The sequence below is a fragment of the Macrobrachium rosenbergii genome, chromosome 17 (genome assembly GCF_040412425.1).
Source record: "Macrobrachium rosenbergii isolate ZJJX-2024 chromosome 17, ASM4041242v1, whole genome shotgun sequence".
Taxonomy (NCBI): domain Eukaryota; kingdom Metazoa; phylum Arthropoda; class Malacostraca; order Decapoda; family Palaemonidae; genus Macrobrachium; species Macrobrachium rosenbergii.
The window spans coordinates 38,705,765-38,724,770 of NC_089757.1; the positions used below are offsets into that span (position 1 = coordinate 38,705,765).

At 38.1% G+C, this 19,006-nt stretch overlaps 1 protein-coding gene across 1 annotated transcript in view; it reads left to right on the forward strand.

The window, feature by feature from the left end:
• LOC136847885 (uncharacterized) overlaps positions 1 to 19,006 on the forward strand; it is a 288,188-nt gene that overhangs the window by 108,389 nt on the left and 160,793 nt on the right. The gene's annotated exons all lie outside the window — the stretch shown is intronic.

Here is a 19,006-nt window from a genome sequence, read left to right on the forward strand (position 1 = left end):
ACCTCGTAGTTGCACTAGAAAATAATTTTTAGAGGGTAGAAAGTCAGATGGAAGAAAAAGAATATGAACGGAGGTACGATAAAAGAAACGAGAGATGTTGCAGCTAGGGGCCGAAGGGATGCTCCAAAGACCCTTAAGTATGGGATATGAAATGACCCATTCATTTTATTTATTTATTTTTATTTATTACTTTTTATTTATTTATTTGTCTTTTTCTATTCATTTGTATATTTTCGGCTTATTTTAAAGTATGGCATTGTTGCTGTGTTCAATTATTTTTTTTAAGTGAATTTGAGTATCAGTTATCAGCCCATGACGTGTGGAGTGGCCAGTTGCAAGTTTGTAAATTTGGGAAGGTGAAAAAGTCGGTCGATAACGAAAACTACGTTCACCGTAAACATAAAGAAAATGCTGGTGGTTCAAAAATATACTGGCATTGTGAAAATTGCTCGTGCAAAGCTCGGCTTCATACAGATGAACACTTTGAAATACTGCAAGTTTTAAGATTTTTTGGTTTTTGTTTTAGTATTGTGTTCAATAATAAATGCAAAAATTCTTTTTGTAAATTTATTTTATTTTACTGAACCATGAAATTTAATAGTTTAAATTTTCTGACCATGATAAATTCTCTTCTTCTTTTCTACCACTGATAATTAAACATATATTTATATAAATATATATATATATATATATATATATATATATATATATATATATATATATATATATATATATATATATATATGTATGTAATTCTAATATCCACAATACCCTCTTAACTTCTCGAATTCTTCACGCGTTTTTGGATATGCTTGTAACTACGAAGCCGTAAGATCCAAACGCAAGAAATTGAAGAGACTGTGATGGCCGGTCGCGGGAAACAAACCCGCATCACCATAACCACAAGGAGGTCGCGTTGCCGACCTGACCACGCAACCTCCTTGTGGTTATGGTGACGTGAGTACGTTTCCCGCGATCGGCCATCACAGTCTCTTCAATTTCTTGCGTTTGGATCTTACAGCTTCGTAGTTACAAGCATATCCAAAAAAGCGTGAAGAATTCGAGAATTTAAGAAGGCATTGTGTCTATTAGAATTACATATGTCTGGTAAAAGTGACCAGTAGATTCTACACACACACACATATATACATATATATATATATATATATATATATATATATATATATATATATATATATATATATATATATATATATATTGTGTGTTTGTGTTTATCTTTTATTTATTGATATTAGTGGTACCGAATTGTTGGTACCAAACTGTCCTAGTACTGAATTGTCCAGTATTGAATTGTCTGATACCAAACTGTCCTAGTACTTAATTGTCCGGTATTGAATTGTCTGATACCAAACAGTCCTAGTACTGAATTGTCCGGTACCGAATTGTCCAGTACTGAATTGTCCGGTACCGAATTGTCCGGTACTGAATTGTCTGGTACCTAATTGTCTGGTGCTAATTTGTCCAGTGCCAAATTGTCTGGTACCAAACTGTCTCAGTACCGAATTGTCCGGCACCGAATTGTCTGGTACTGAATTGTCCAGCAGTGAATTGCCTGGTACCGAATAGTCCAGCACCGAATTGTCTGGTACCAAACTGTCCCAGTACTGAATTGTCCGGTGCTGAATTGTCTGGCACCAAATTGCCGGCACCGAATTGTCCAGTACCAAATTGTCCGGTACCAAATTGTGTGGCACCAAACTATCCTAGTACTGAATTGTCCGGTACCAAGTTGTCCAGCACCGAATTGTCTGGTACCAAACTGTCCTAGTACTGAATTGTTCGGTACCAAATTGTCCAGCACTGAATTGTCCGGTACCAAATTGTCCAGTAACAAATTGTCTGGTACCAAACTGTCCTAGTACTTAATTGTCCGGTACCAAATTGTCCGGCACCTAATTGTCCGGCACCGAATTCTCCAGTATCAAATTGTCTGGTACGGAGTTGTCTGGTACCAAAGTGTCCTAGTATGGAATTGTCTGGCACCGAATTGTCTGGTATCGAATTGTCCACTACTAAATAGTCCGGCACCAAATTTTCTGGTACCAAACTGGCCGTCTGGCACAGAATCGTCCGGTACTGAATTGTCCGGTACTGAATTGTCTGGCACCGAATTGTCTGGCATTGAATTGTCCAGTACCGAATTCTCCGGCACCGAATTGTCCAGTACCGAATGTCTTTTACCAAATTGTCCAGTACCAAATTGTCTGGTACCAAACTGTCCTGGCACTGAATTGTCCGGTACCGAATTGTCCGGCACCTAATTGTCCAGTACCAAATTGTCCAGTACCGAATTGTCTGGTACCAAACTGTCCTAGTGTGGAATTGTCTGGTACCGAATTGTCCAGCACTGAATTGTCCAGCACTGAATTGTCCGGTACCAAATTGTCCGCTACCAAATAGTCCGGTACCAAATTTTCTGGTACCAAACAGTCTGGCACCGAATTGTCTGGCACAGAATTGTCCGGTACTGAATTGTCTGGCACTGAATTGTCCGGCACCGAATTTTCCAGTACCAAATTGTCCGGTACTGAATTGTCTGGTACCTAACTGTCCTAGCACCGAATTATCTGGTACCAAATTGTCCAGCACCAAATTGTCTGGTACCGAATTGTTCGGCACTTGAATTGTCCAGCACCGAATTGTCCATTACCATACAATTCTGGTACCAAACTGTCCTAGTATCAAATTGTCTGGTACCGAATTGTCCGGTAATGAATTGTCCAGCACTGAATTGTATAGTACCGAATTGTCTGGTACCCTATTGTCCAGTACCAAATTGTCCAGTACCGAATTGTCTGGTACCAAACTGTCCTAGTATGGAATTGTCTGGTACCGAATTGTCCAGCACTGAATTGTCCAGCACCAAATTGTCCGGTACCGAATTGTCCGGTACCGAATTGTCCGGTACCAAATAGTCCGGTACCAAATTTTCTGGTACCAAACTGTCTGGCACCGAATTGTCCGGCACAGAATTGTCCGGTACTGAATTGTCTGGCACTGAATTATCCGGCACCGAATTTTCCAGTACCAAATTGTCTGGTACCTAACTGTCCTAGCACCGAATTGTCTGGTACCAAATTGTCCAGCACCAAATTGTCTGGTACTGAATTGTCCGGCACCGAATTGTTCGGCACTTGAATTGTCCAGCACCGAATTGTCTGGTACCGAATTGTCCGGTACCAAACCTTCCTAGTATCAAATTGTCCGGTACCGAATTGTCCGGTACTGAATTGTCCAGCACTGAATTGTCCAGTACTGAATTGTCTGGTACCAAATTGTCCGGTACCAAACTGTCCTAGTACCAAATTGTCCAGTACCGAATTGTCCGGTACTGAATTGTCCAGCACTGAATTGTCCAGTACCGAATTGTCTGGTACCAAACTGTCCTAGTACCGAATTGTCCAGCACTGAATTGTCTGGTACCAAACTGTCCTAGTACTGAATTGTCCAGCACTGAATTGTCCAGTACCGAATTGTCTGGTACCAAACTGTCCTAGTACCGAATTGTCCAGCACTGAATTGTCCGGCATTGAATTGTCCAGCACTGAATTGTCCAGTACTGAATTGTCCAGTACCGAATTGTCCAGCATCGAATTGTCCGGCACCGAATTGTACAGTACCGAATTGTCCGGCACCATATTGTCCGGTACCAAATTGTCTGGTACCAAACTGTCCTAGTATTGAATTGTCCGGCACCGAATTGTCTGGCACCGAATTATCTGGCACCAAATTGTCCGGCACCGAATTGTCCGGTACCGAATTGTCCTAGTACCAAATTGTCCAACACTGAATTGTCCGGCACCGAATTGTCCTAGCGTTGTTTCATTTACCCTGTAATACATTTGCATATTTTACTGCAATATATATATTTGTGTATAAATATGTGTATATATATATAAATGTATATATATATAATATATATATATATATATATATATATATATATATATATATATATATATATATATATATATATATATATAGAGAGAGAGAGAGAGAGAGAGAGAGAGAGAGAGAGAGAGAGAGAGAGAGAGAGAGAGTATGTTACGCGACAGTCGATATTACATGGAAAGCATAGATATGAAGTAGGCCTACACAGGAATATTGCTCTGATAACATACCGAAATAGGCAACAGAAAACGTATAGGCCAGTCAAATGGTGATTTATAAAGGAAATACTTAGGGTAAGCTGCAATTTGTTTTATCATCTTCATAATGGGATACTTAATAACATGTTAATTTTGCACCCCGCTATCGCCCTAGCTGTGGCCGCCATTTTTTCGTATATATCTCGCTTAATTATTTTACAGGCAAATGTACCGAAATACAAATTATTTTACGTAAAATTCTCTAGAAAACATGTTCTATCCAATTTTTTTTTAGTATATTGCATGTCTTTGATGCTACACGCACGAGAAGGTTCTTACTGTTTTATTCATGGACCCCGTTGCTTGAAGTACCCAGGAAAATTTTCTTCCATGGGTGTCCTTTCTCCTTTATTTTGGCTTTGGACAGACAGTGAATACTCACTGGTGGAGTTAACACCCTTACACCCAACCATCCACCTACAGTGCATAATTTATGATAATTATCTGAGATTATCTTTACTCTGCTTCATGGGTTACACCTTCTGGCACTAAAAAGTTTTCTAGCATTTCATCCGTGGGGTCATCACAGTCCTTCTCGTCTATGTTTACATCGGAGTTGGTACAAGATAACCCTTTACATGACACATATATTACGGAGCATTTTAATCCTGCCCTTCTAAAGCTGCAAGTGGCTTTCATACATCCTTTGAGACATTTACATGATAAAATAATCAGAAAATCAAGAGGAGCAGGGTCTTTATCTGTGGTGATTGGGGCTGGTCCATTCCCAGTCATCTCCCAGCCCCAATCTGCAGGTGGCAAGTCAATTCCTAACCATTTGTGAACTTGGAGATAAGTACGTAGAGTGAAATCAAGCAGTGGCGTCTGTGGGAGGCAAGGAAGCCAAGGTAAATGTACTTGCACTCAGTGATCCGACAAAACATTGATATTTCAAGTCGCCAAAGGATTCACATTCTTTGTTCCCATGCAACTGAAGGATGAAAGATTTTCCTGCTGCAACAATCTTTGCAGGATCTGCATGTGGTTTCTTAAGCCCAGCTACACGTTCCTGAAGTTCTTCATGCTTTTCCAGGAGATTTACAAACTTAAGTTTCCATTGTTTAAAAAAGGCATAGGTGATATCAGCCGCACTAAATGCATGCAAGAAAAGAATGTTGTCTCTAATTACTGATCCATACTTCATGGAGGCTTGCGTGTACAGTTTGTTCTCTGTTTTTCCTTTACCTTGTTTTAGGAAGTTTATGTTATTTTTTGATCCTGCTAATGTGGTCAGGATTACCAGAAGGTCTGCATCTTCTCCAACTATTGTTATTGAGTCAGTCTCGGAGGATTCTTCAATTTAACAATTGATGTGTATGTATCTTCATTAGCTTGTTTTACAGTAAATCCCCCAGAGGTCAACTGTGTGATGAGCTTTGTAATAAGTCTGCTCTTATTTTGCTCGTTTGAAAGAAACTTACTCTGATCCTTGTTGCTGGCATAGTTTCCAAATATCGTGTCTCTGGTAGCACAACTCATTCAATAAGCACGTTCAGCACCTTTTGTACCTTTATCTTCTAGATTTTCTGGATACCCATCAAAGACAATGATGGCAGTCTCCTTGTAGTGCTTCTTCACATATTCAGCATACCTGTCCAGAATTGTTGAAAAAATCTCTCGCCGATGCCAAGCAACTCGATGAATAAGAAATCCTCCATCAACAACATAAGCTGTATCTCCAATCACAATGTCACATAAAGGTGAAATTGCTTCATAAAGTGAAGATTTCTGGATTTTGCGCATTACAGAGTTATCAAACATTAACAAGGGATGAGGAGCTAGTTCATGGTGAAAGTTTTGTTTGAATTGCTCTTGTGACTTCTTAGCATATGGAATTCTTCTAAATAACATCCCAGGATCAGGTGGACATGCAAAACCTCTAGTTCTTACTCCCGTCATGGTAGCTCTTTGTGGTTTGACTTTTCTTTCTTTGAAACTTGACTTTCGCTAAGTTGTCGCCAACAGTATTTGAAATTGAACCAACTCCAACTTCGTGTTAATCCTGTACTTATTAACATAAAATGCCATCAAAATCTGGAAATGGTGGGTGTGATGAAAACCATTCCACAAAGTGCTGAAGATCTCGAGCGTCTCTTGAAATACACGATTTTCTGGCATCTACACATTGTTCTGATGTACTGTAAGCAACATCACAATATTCTTCGATCTTTTCTGTGATCTTCAAAGTGGTAGGCATTCCAATCACCCATTTAGTAAGCAATGAATCAGTCATCCCCCTGCCGTGTGTCAGTCCACCAGAACTCTTCATAGATCGCATCAGTGTCTGTTCAATTGTCATGTCAGACCAGATCCCAGACCAAAACTTTTCTGACTGTCTTACAGTAAAATAGCCTCTTTGCACAAAATCCTCATATTCTTTTGTGGGTGATGCACTTTTTGAGATCAAACATGTCTTGCAGGTACAGATGAGCAGACCGCATACAGAAAGTGACCGCCAGCATTGAAATAGGATGTCATCTATTGGATTGTTTCAGGGTGTAATTGCCAGTTTCCTGCACGTTGTGCTTCAATGAATTATTTAACCAGTGTTACCATTTCAAAGTACTGGATCCAAAGTTTAGCAGTGTCACCCTTACTCTTCTTCATCTTGTTAATACCCTTACTCTTCTTCATCTTGTTAATAATTTCATTGAACTTATAGAGCACATTTTGTAGTTGTGCATCGGCAATCACTGTAGAGTCAGTCTCCTGTAAAGTGAGAGACTGATTTTATTCAGAATCAGTGTAGCCAGATTTTGTCCACAGAGGTACTGGCATATGCGGTACTAAAAAGTTCTTTGATTCCACTTCCATTTAATATGTAATCAATGGCGTCCATAAATGACATCAATAAGTGAAAACCCCCAAAACACACAGTAACATTACTTAGTGGTGATTCTTGTCCATAACTTGCAACAATGTCACGAGCCTGAATTTACAAAGGCTGGTCAAACCTTACAGAGCAAGTTTGGTGTTTAAACTCTTTGCATTTCCCCACAGCTTGGTTAAGAGCTGTGTGTATTGTGTTATATTCATTAGATGGAGCATTTAGGAATGGAAGGTATAAGATATGAGATACATCATAAGGCAGGTCTGCAGTACATTTCTCCGTGAAACCATTCTATCCTGGACATTCAGGCTTCATTTGCCACTTTCCATACAACCACTGGAGCTCCCTTGTTGATAATGAGACTGCGGCAGAGATTGGATTAATATATTTAATAGATCTTGGACTGTTATATTCAGCAGTCCCGTGTTATCTCTCCTTTCATAGTTTAATGAGAAAATGACCAAACTGTCCAACAGTGGATGCAGAGGGGATCTTTCATAATCTTTTGTTAGGTTGATCTGAACTAGAATCAGTTGGAGAAGGAGTAAGGCACTGAATTCCTCCCGTACTGTGAAAGGTGTTCAACCTATCAATGGTACAGATATTAACATCGGCATTGTCGAAAGCAAACTGAGTAAATGTGTCACTTTGAGGCTCGCTCTCTGGATGTAGCAACGCTGAAACTTGAGAGAGTGCTGCCTCAGCATAAGGAGCACACAGTCCCAGAGTTGAGAGAACATTAAGTAGATGCTTTAAGCCATAATTTTGACTAAGATGAACAGCAAGGTCTGTCTGTAAGGGGGATTTAAATGAATTTGGTCTAGCTGCCTTTAGAATAGCATTTGATATAACAGTACAGTTCTTTTCCCACTTCCTTATATCTCCTCTCTTGTTCTTCATGATGATCGTTTTAACAAGGCAGTTGAGTGTCTCGGCATAAGAGAGTCCAAATCAGTCAGGAATTCATTTGGTGTTGGATACTGATCTACCTCATACATTATGACCTAACATCCTCAGCAATTATGGTTACAGCTGTTTTCACTATCCTAAGTCTCTCCTCTTTCTCATCTTTACTCCTATTATTTGCATACCATGCGTCAGACAGAATTTTGTTCCACGTGTCACGAAAACACACCACTGGTTTTCTGGCTCTGTTTACTGTTAAGACAATGTCTTATCCATACTTATATATATATATCAGTTCAGATTTTATTGTTTTCTCATTTGGCAGCTCACCGTCACCATTCTTCTCGATCTTCCTCAAGATAAGTAAAATCATAGTTCATTGCCTCTGAAACTGTAGAACTTTTGGAACGACCACGATTTTTTCCAAGGGACAGTGTGTAAAACTTCTTCATACATTTTGAGTGATACCTTGTCTCTGCAGCAACTAAATCAACTACATTACACATAAGGGTATTAACTATTTTACCCCAGTCATCATTTCTTTTCTCACTCACTTTCAAAATAGTGTCCTTAACATGAAGAGTCTCTCCGCGGTGCACACTCTCACGATCACTTACAGGTTTTTTGCCTTGTTTTTCATACAGCTCATCAGATTCATCTCCACCACCAAATAGACAGTCATGGAGAGATCGAAATGCGAGTCTTGACATCGCAGAAATAGTTTGGAATCTGTGGAGGTTTTATGTCTTGATTAAAAAGCTTCGGCACTTCTTTCTTTCGTAAACACTTTCCTACATTTTTCATGCACTTTGACACTTTTCAGTCCTTCTAACTGAGAATGTTTTCCATCTTTCCAAACTAATACTGTAGTCTATCAGTGTTCTAACATATTTTTCCTTAGCCTCACGAGTGACTCCCTCAGAAAGTAGGCCTTCACAAATGAGGCATTTCCCTGATGAAGCCATTTTCCAGGTAACATTAAGGTCTAATAGCAGGTTAACAGTCCTCGTTCATACTCTTTGGAAACAAAAAGAAAACACTACAATTAATTCAGGAACTTGATAAATGCTTGAATATCGTTTAAAATAACTTTACGGGCGATATTATGTAACTAGAGGCAAAATTTTAAAATCGTACGATTTTTGCGCACCTTTAACATCAGAACCGAGCAACATACGAAAAAAATATATAGAACATATTTTGTAGAAAATTGTTTGTTGAATAATTGTTACATCAACATTTTTTCTGTAAAGTAAGTATTAAGCAAGATATATACAAAAAACTGTTTTTGGCGCCCATTTTTTCAAGATGGCGGCCAAAACCCGGGCGCTAGATGGGTGCAAAATTAATGTGTTATAAAGTACGCTGCCATGAAGATGATAAAACAATCTGCAGCTTTCCGTCAATTTTTTCCTTTCTCAGCATTTTTTGTCTCATTTGGCTGGCCTAGCAACCCACGCGGGCAATAAGCGGCAAAGAACACAGACGTCCAAAATGGCGTAAACAAATGCTTCCCTCTATGAAATTTCACAAACCAGAGGCATTTTCTCGAAACTGACGTAAACAAGGGTCTCCTTCGCTGGGTCCAGAGGAAGAAAAATAAATCTGGTGAGGTGCAAATAGCAATACTCCCTCTCGCTCACATACACATACACATATATAAGGCGGTAGACTGCAGAGAGGTGGCTTCGCTGCCAGAACGCGAAAAGTAGTGGGTAATGTGGCCGTGGTATTACTTTGCAGCAGTTTACTGAAAGAATATTTGGGCCAAAGAAAAAATCACAACGTTCACTGAAAACGATGACCTGAAAGTGCTTACCGGCGTCTAGTTCACCCACCTTTATACTAAACCGTGACATTTGCAAAAAGTTGAGCTAGTTACCTGAATGACTTGAATGACGTATTTACGCTGACTTTCAGTAATAATTTATGTCATAAAGTGATGAAAAGCTCTCTCTCTCTCTCTCTCTCTCTCTCTCTCTCTCTCTCTCTCTCTCTCTCTCTCTCTCTCTCTCTCTCTCTCTTTCTCATATATTAACTGTGAATCCGAAAGGTATCTGGCTAAGACAAAAGAACCTCTAAGCCAAACCGATTAACGGCGCCGGGATTAATCACTCATTTTGTTTTACAAGGTGCTTACCAATACCATATGTACAGGCGAATCCTGGTCTCGTACCTGTGTTGCGAATCCTAAACGTTGTGAGTTCTCATATCTAAATTCTTCATCGATATATAGGGTTGAAAGACATGCACAGAAAGAGAAAGACGGAAAATGCACTCATGGATCACAGACAAATGACCCTGCTTCTGCTTGTCATCTCTACGTCAGGGTCAGAGAATGATCTGAGTCCGATCTGACATCCAGCCTGAGTCTTCTCTATATTTCGTCTTTGAAATTAGCTCATTATTTTTGCCCTAACGCCGTACGTTAGGAATGTGAGTAAATGATACAATTGAAATAATTCTAATAAAAAAAAATATCATTACCACCATTCAGTTAAGTAAAAAAGACAGACACACGGTTGAGTACCCTTTTCAAGAGCATGAAGAAGAGGGGAGGTATGTTGCAGTGACGTCACAGGAGTAGGCAATATCGCCGGGACGAACAGTCGATAAATAACAACATTGGCGTGACGGAGCAAACTTCTGTCAACCAACCAATGGCTGACGCCTCAAAACCGTGACATCATGGGAGGCGAGACAGGGCATAAATTCCTCGCAATCCCCCCCCCCTCCTCCCGACCCCGCCCCTTCTATGACTCACCCCATACCTTTCTGGAGACACCAACGCACTTCTAACTTTGTTCACCTGAGATGGTTTGTATCTTTCCTGTGCGCTTTTTCATTGGTCGTTGCATAACCTCAGTGACTCATTCATTCTGAAAAAAGAAATAGTCGTTTGTCATCCCTTTTCATCATGTCAGGCTCTCTCTCTCTCTCTCTCTCTCTCTCTCTCTCTCTCTCTCTCTCTCTCTCTCTCTCTCTCTCTCTCTCTCTATTAATCTCGTGAGGAAATTTTTGCAAAGTTATATTTTAGCACAACAGATCATTTTAGCTAATGACATTCTTTTGGGTGGAGCTCACTACTGTACAGTTACGACGGCACTTTATAGCGTGATAAACCAAATTTCTCTCTCTCTCTCTCTCTCTCTCTCTCTCTCTCTCTCTCTCTCTCTCTCTCTCTCTCTCTCTCTCTCTGCATGCGTGCGTGCGTACGTGTGTAAATATATGATGCCAACTCATTAGCCATGAAATGTACTGATTCAACGCCAAAATTTCTCTCATTGACAAGTGGTAAAATCTGTAATGTAGGAAAGGAATTCCGAATTCAAGGTCGGCAGGAAGGTGTCTCCATTCCTTTCATCGTGGCAACTATTATCTTTAACGCATATCTTTGTGTAGGCCCTTTCTCCTGGGCTAGCCTCACCTGCGGTGCAGCATATCCAATGAACAACTGATGCGCTGGGAAGCTTGGCGATTCTCTCTCCAGGGAAACAGACGCCGTATCAAATTAGGATTCGCTTATTTGGAGGAATGCTTTGAGGGAACGAGGGAACTCTTGTCCAAGAAAGTTAGGGGAATGAATGGAAAGTTGGACATGATCATAACTGAGGAAACAGGTGTCAGAAATTACAGTCTGCTTAGACTTTTTCACGACCTGTAAAGATCAAGTTGGATGTTATTATTTTGCTTCGGGACTTTGGATCCGTTCACAGGATCCTTCTTCAACACTTTGCCCAGTTTCTTTCTTCCCTCCATATAATAGAAAAAACAATTATAAAGCAAATAAAAGTGACCAAAGGTTCCCAAAATTCAAATAAGCACACTTTAACTACAGAATATCCAAAAGCCATAAAAGGTTGCTCACTCTGCAAACATTTTGCCAGCACTTATTCCACAGATGCGGAGGAGCGCTCATTATTGGCAAGACTTTTAGACTGAGTTTATAGTGAGAAATTAATGTGAGAACTCGCGCGCGTTTTCGTACGTATGAAGTGAGATTCCGCACATAGCATTCGTTGGAATGAGACTTTAACCAAACCAATGCAGTAAACCTGTCAGGTGCACACTGATGTCCGTTATCATTGGTGAAATTATGCTAAAACCTATTCGAAATTAGCGGCTGAGGAGGGAGAGCCTCCAGGCAGTCCAAGTGCGCTCCACTCGTGCTCAGTGAGCAGGACCTCAATTATTCGTCAAAGTATCAGCGAGCAACCTCCATTTCATAATCGATCCAAATGTTATTCCCTGCATAGAAAGGTCTCCTTCACTCACCTACCTACCCGTTCCACATTTACCGCAGTCCGGGACCATAGTGACGGCAGCAGAAGTGCTCGTGTCACACATTTTGTTTTGTGTATTATGAGCCTCACGTTTAGAAGGCTGTCAGAGTAGAGCAAGAAGACATTCATAAAGCTAGGTCTGATCTCTTAACCAGAAATACATGAAAAATGAATCTATAAGAAATATCAAATTTTACTACCACGTCAGCCTTAGAGAGCACAGTGGTTGCCAAGCCGATTTGTAACATAAAATCAATCAGTTGCTGCTGGCACACACACACACACATATAAATATATATAATATTAATGTTTGTCCACCAAAATCTTGCTACATAACACAAAATGTGGACTTATAAGCATTTTTGGTGTGCGACACCCAAACGCCAATGAATCCACCTTTCACTGACAGTGTCTGCGCGTGCCGATATTCTCTGTGAAAGATTTGTTGTCAGTTTTCATGTCAGGTCATTTTTTTGGCGTTGTTTTACAGCTGAATAGTTTTGATATATCGCAGTATGCACAAAGAGCAAAATGACAGGAATAAACGGTAAAAATGAAGAAATGAACTTAGCTAACAAACATTTTTCTGATTTATCATAAAACAAATATCACTAAAAAATTAAGTATTAGAGATCTACTGTAAGATTGATAATTTTATGGACCATCTATCTTCGTACTCACACACATACATATATGTATACATATAATACATATATACAGTATATATATACTATATATATATATATATATATATATATATATATATATATATATATATATATATATATATATATATATATATATATATATATATATATATATATATATATATATATATATATATATATATATATATATATATAATTATATAAAGATAAAAAGGCCCCATAAATACTATTTACACATTGCAACCATATATTTCGAATACCAAAACTTTTATATTCTAAATCTCTGGGGAATGTGGACAATTGGTAAGTGACGAATATTTATTTGGCAGATGCTGGTGTGGCAATATGACAATAGTGGTATGTAGCTGGCTGACCTGGGATGGAAAAGGGTCGGTCTCTTGTTTTTTAATCCTCGTTAGCTCCCACCAGACTTGACTCAGACTCGACATTCTGGAAGCATTGCGTCTAATTAATCAACATAATATACCTAATGTGCTTGATGTGTGTGTGTATATATATATATATATATATATATATATATATATATATATATATATATATATATATATATATATATATATATATATATATATATATATATATATATATATATATATATATATATATATATATGCAGTAAACCCCCATATTTGCGCGGGATGTGTACCACACTCCCCCGCAAATAGCTAAAACCAGCAAATACTTAGAACCCTTCTAAAAACTCTTAGAACTGCCTATTTTGATAGTTCAAATACTCACAAAACAAACTAAAAATGCTTATACAGGTATTATCCTACTTATGATGGGATTAGGTTCCAAAAAATAACCATCGTTTGTTGGAAAAACGTAAGAAATACCAAAACGTATCTCGAACATAGCCTAGCCTACACTAGGGTATTTGGTACCATGTATACATATATGGTAGCCTAGCCTACACTATAAAATATACTCTTTACATACATAGTATAGTAATTATTAATATCAGCTAATTCCGGAGGTCCATGCAAAGTGACTTATGATAATTCAATACAAAGAGAAATTGAATAACAAACAAGAATTAGCTTAGCCTACATTATGGTATATTGTTTACATACACGGTAGCATACCCTACGTTATACTCTCCTCTATATTCACATATCATATTATACAAACGTCAACATAACGAATATATATGCTTCTTTTCCATGGCTCTTTTAAAATGTTATGCCTTAATTCACTTTATCCAGTAATATTGTATATATAGTCTTATAGTGCTTTTGTATTATAAATTGCAATCATAGCGATCAACGTTTTGGTTTGGAAATGTTCATGCGGCGTTTATTTCGGTATGTTTAATTCAGTTCAGAGTGCTTTTCTTACTTCTAGTTAGCATAAATGTATTTCTAGACACTTTGTTTATATTGGGCAAGGTTATTTTTCGTTATACGAAGTGTTTTTAAGTCGAAATATAGCTAAAATACGTCTCGTTGTGAAATTAATTTATCTATCATTTTCATTAGAAGATGACAATGGCCATTTGGGGGCATTTGTAAGAGCCCCGATGCTGCCTCTTCCAAACACGTGTGTGTTCGTGTGTTCGTCAATCGTCATCATCGAAGTGGACAGGACAAAGCCAGCATCCCGTTTTCTTTCTCTACAGGAAGGCTATTTCAACCATACAATATTTCAGTCTGTTTCTCCCTAAGCATTGTTGTCTTAATGTATGTACAATCACCACTACATGCATTGCCATGCAAGCATTCTAATCATGTACTCATAAATGTTCCAACGAATCTTCTGTATCAAAATGTACATGTGTTTCTGTTTGTGAAGACGCCAAATGTCTCTCCATTTCACATTTATTATGCTACTGCATTGTATCCATTAATCCGTCTTGAATCTCAAGCAATTGGCCATATGTAGAATTTCCTGGCCTTTCCACTGATGTATGTTTCATCACTGTATGTTAATCATGTCTCTTGATATCGCCATCTGTTTGTCTGCCGGCAAACACAGATGTCTGAACCATTTATGTCTGTTTTACCTGTCTGTGTGTAGACGCTACATTACCGCTCGCACGCGTCAATAACATCTTCCAAGATTCTGTACATTTATCTCAGTAAGGAACAACCAATAAACCAGTTAACACCCAGCCAGTATGTTGCTCTTATCCCAGTCCTCACACATTTGTTTTGTAAAAAAAATTCAAGATTCCATTTGCTATTTTCATTTGATTTCATCATAATACAAGCTTTACGTATTTATCGTTTATTGGCATAAAAATAACAGTAATGTGTCCTTTCATGCCTAGTAGTTTTGATTAAAATACTTTCTCTCCCATTTTAATTATGATCGAGTTTCATCCATGTTGCTGATGCACGATAATTTACAGTATAGTCATCAGCAGCTTGAACATTGTTTTCTCAGCTTCAGCTACAACTTGCAGCTTAGATTTAGCAGTATATTTCCTTGCCGATCTTTTATCCATACCGAATAAGGGTTTAGTGTAAAAATATATCAGTTCTATTCTACTTAACGTCATTTGTGCCATAATGTATGGTAATTGTTTATTACCGTATGATGGTTGAAATACCAGGTAAACGGCTGTTGTTATCCTATTCAGTTATAAGCAAAATAACAGTTTCTTGGTCGGTTTTTTATGGCTGTACGCATTTACGCAAGAGTACCATTCTCTTTAATTTTTTAACTAGAAGATGGGGTAAAGAGATGGAGGAAAAGCTGTCTATTGTAATTTGGTCTCTCTCACTGCCTGATTACGCTGCTGCCGGCACCTGCGTGAAATTTAAAAATATTTTACAAATGATATTGTGGTATCGGTATTAATTGCTTACCCCATTGCAAAATCGAATTATCATAAAGTGAATTATCGTAACTCGAGCATTACCCGAGTGTTTTAATAGTTTTATCACAAAAAGTGCATTTAGTCATGAAAATGAGATGAAAATACAGTATTTAGTGAATATTTTTCAGTGAAAAATACCGTGAATGGGCGAATTTTCCGCAAATAATGGGTAGATACGTTCCAAAGAGAAATCCGTGAATACGCGAGTCCGTGAATCGTGAGAACATGAATCGGGGTTTTACTGCATATATATATATATATATATATATATATATATATATATATATATATATATATATATATATATATATATATATATATATTGTGTATTTAGAAAATTCTCCCTCCAGTCTGGTAGCTAGGAAATAAAATTATATGGTGAGTGGAGAAGACCCTCACTAGGGGGGGGGACAGATGTAGGCACCTAACCCAACCCCAATATCTACAATATTGGAGAACAGAAAGCCGTTAGGGCACAAGGACCACTCAGGATAGTAATTGGGCCACTAGGCTGAGCCTTAGTCTTAACTATAAGACCTATTTCCCTTTGACCTTTGTGCTGGCTGTTATTGCTTCTTAAAGATGCTGCTGTCCTGTGCCCTTCCCTGGGATCAAATGGGGCGTCTCAGTGACCTCTCTCACTCACTCTGTGCCCAAACCTCAAAAGTGCAAGGTCGCTTCTCTGTCTCCTACCACTGGCCACATGTTGGGACTTCTGCAACCTGAATTCATCTTTTGCAAGCAAGCTCCATTCACAGATGCAATAAGAATCCTGTTTTCTGGCTCTTCAAGTTCTGCCCCTGCTCTTGTGAAATAATTGCCGTAGAAGGCTCAATTCCATCTTCTGACATCAGCCGTCCACAAGGGCCACGTGTAGGGCCTCTCAGCGTTATCATTCTGCTAATGATTACAAGATTCTTGTGGACCTTTTATTTATATGCTAACTGTAGTTACACCTTTTATTGCACATTGCCTGTGTCTTGATTTCTGTACTGCCAGGCTATCCATACTAATTTCTAGTTGCCAATCTGTAAATAAAGTAAGTTAGTCTCACCAACTGGTTTGAAAAAGGCGACCTTCCCATTTTCTTTAAATAGATGTAATTTCAAGGTAAGTCACACTATTAATTACATTTATTATTTATGTTCTGAGATCTATGTGTTGGCCCCTAAGGCAAATTAATTCAAATTTCAATTTAACTCTTCCAATCAGACATAATATATCAGAATATAATATATATATATATATATATATATATATATATATATATATATATATATATATATATATATATATATATATATATATATATAGTATACTGTGAATTTTGTGCATATTACTGGCATGTTCAAGTTCAGTTTCCCTAATGCTAATCGAAAGAATACTCTCATCTTGTTGAAAGTTATGTCTCATATTCCTTAGTGTTTGAGTCAAGTATATTCTTAAATCTTCAGAAATTGACGTACTTCCTTTTGTACCAAGCTACAGTAAGAAAGGACGAAAATGATCAGAATCTTGTTAGTAGAAAAGACTAAGTAACAGAACTCCTTGAAGCCTTAGAATGCACTTTGAAACGTCCTTTGAAAACGCTTAAGATAACAAAAACAGAGTCGGCCAGGAATGCAAGCAGCCTTTCCACTGAAATATATCAGCAAGCTGGGAAACACTCACTCCTTTCAACAAATCATCGAGACAGCAAATAAATTTTCGTGTTGATTTTAGTCCAGTTGAGATCATCGTCAAATTATCAAGCGGTGAGTATGAATTAATATTATATATATATATATATATATATATATATATATATATATATATATATATATATATATATATTTATATATATATATATATATATATATATATATATATATGTGTGTGTGTGTGTGTGTGTATATAATGTATATTTACACATTCATTTTTCCTGTAGTGGGAATGACTCCTGGAAAGTTCTCAACAACTCTTTTAGGATGAGGTTGCGAGTTTCAAGTCTATATCACACTGGCTTAGATCTACCATATTCTGGTAACTACCAAGTACCTAATTTAGTGCTTGGGTCAACAGTGGCTTCTTCTATCTCCAAGAAAATGGGCCTAAGTCACGCATGCACACGCGCTCATACACAAGTAAAAACCAACTTGACTACATTCGTTGTCAGAGATAAAATATAATCTGCATAAACCTGCCGGGGCCCGAGGGTCAGTGAACTATCAATCGACTCTTCCTACCTCGCAGAGGAGAGAGCACTGCATGAAGTATGTAGAAAAAATGTCACATTATATTCCCACACAAATCTTCCGATGAAGTTCTGTGTCCAATCGGTGGAGCGCATTTTCAAGCCTTAAAGTATCAGCGCAACTCAGCAGGTGCTCTCATGCGTTCTCTGGCGACATCTGAGGTGCTAAATCTTCTTCCTTCGAGCAGCAAATGGAAATAAAGTAAAAGACGCACCACATGTGACTGTGGTCCGATGATGCATCGAAGAAAACTTCTGATTATTAAATGACAGCCTCGAACTAAACGCGAAGCTTAACTTCTCTTTGCATGAATAAAACATTATCCATTAACGTCGATCCGGGCTGGGAACATTCCTCCTAAGAAGAATATCAAGCATAACAAAAGCTGGGAAATCGTTACCTAACCCTTATCAGATATTCCCTTTTTCTGGCAAAACCTTAAACTTACGACGCGTTGCTCTCTCTTCCTCGACACTTGGACCACTGCCTGGTTTCGATCTCTTAGCTCAGTGCATCAGGCATTTATACTTAAACATTAATTACTTTTTGTCATTCGAACTCAGTACCTTTTTTTTTTTGATACGGAAATAACCGTCGCGTTGAATATTGCTTTGACTACAGGGTGTTTAGAAAACTGTAAATTTTAATCATTTGCCTTCTTTTTAATTAATCGCACGGTAAAATGGCATTACCAATGAAGGTTCAGTTGCACATTTGTTTTTTTACTTTCAGGTTGTCTCCATGGTACCAACTACAATTAAAGAAATATATTGTATGGTGGTAATTCGAGATATTACAGTAATGAAGGAATGAAAGTTATGGCCAGTTATTTTGGTGCTTATGACTTATATCTAATGGAAAGGACGGAGTTACCGAATTAATGGTTATGGCAAAACTTGTAGTTGTTTCAAAATGGGGTACGTAGAGATGAAATGCTGCGGGTTCTTATTATAACAAAAAACAGTAAGTCATATGTCAGTCTCCCACTCATAACCTTCACGAAGCAGCTACTGCAGGATGGCCAATCAACAGCTTGTCATCATTTACTAAGAGAACGATGGATTTTAAATTAAT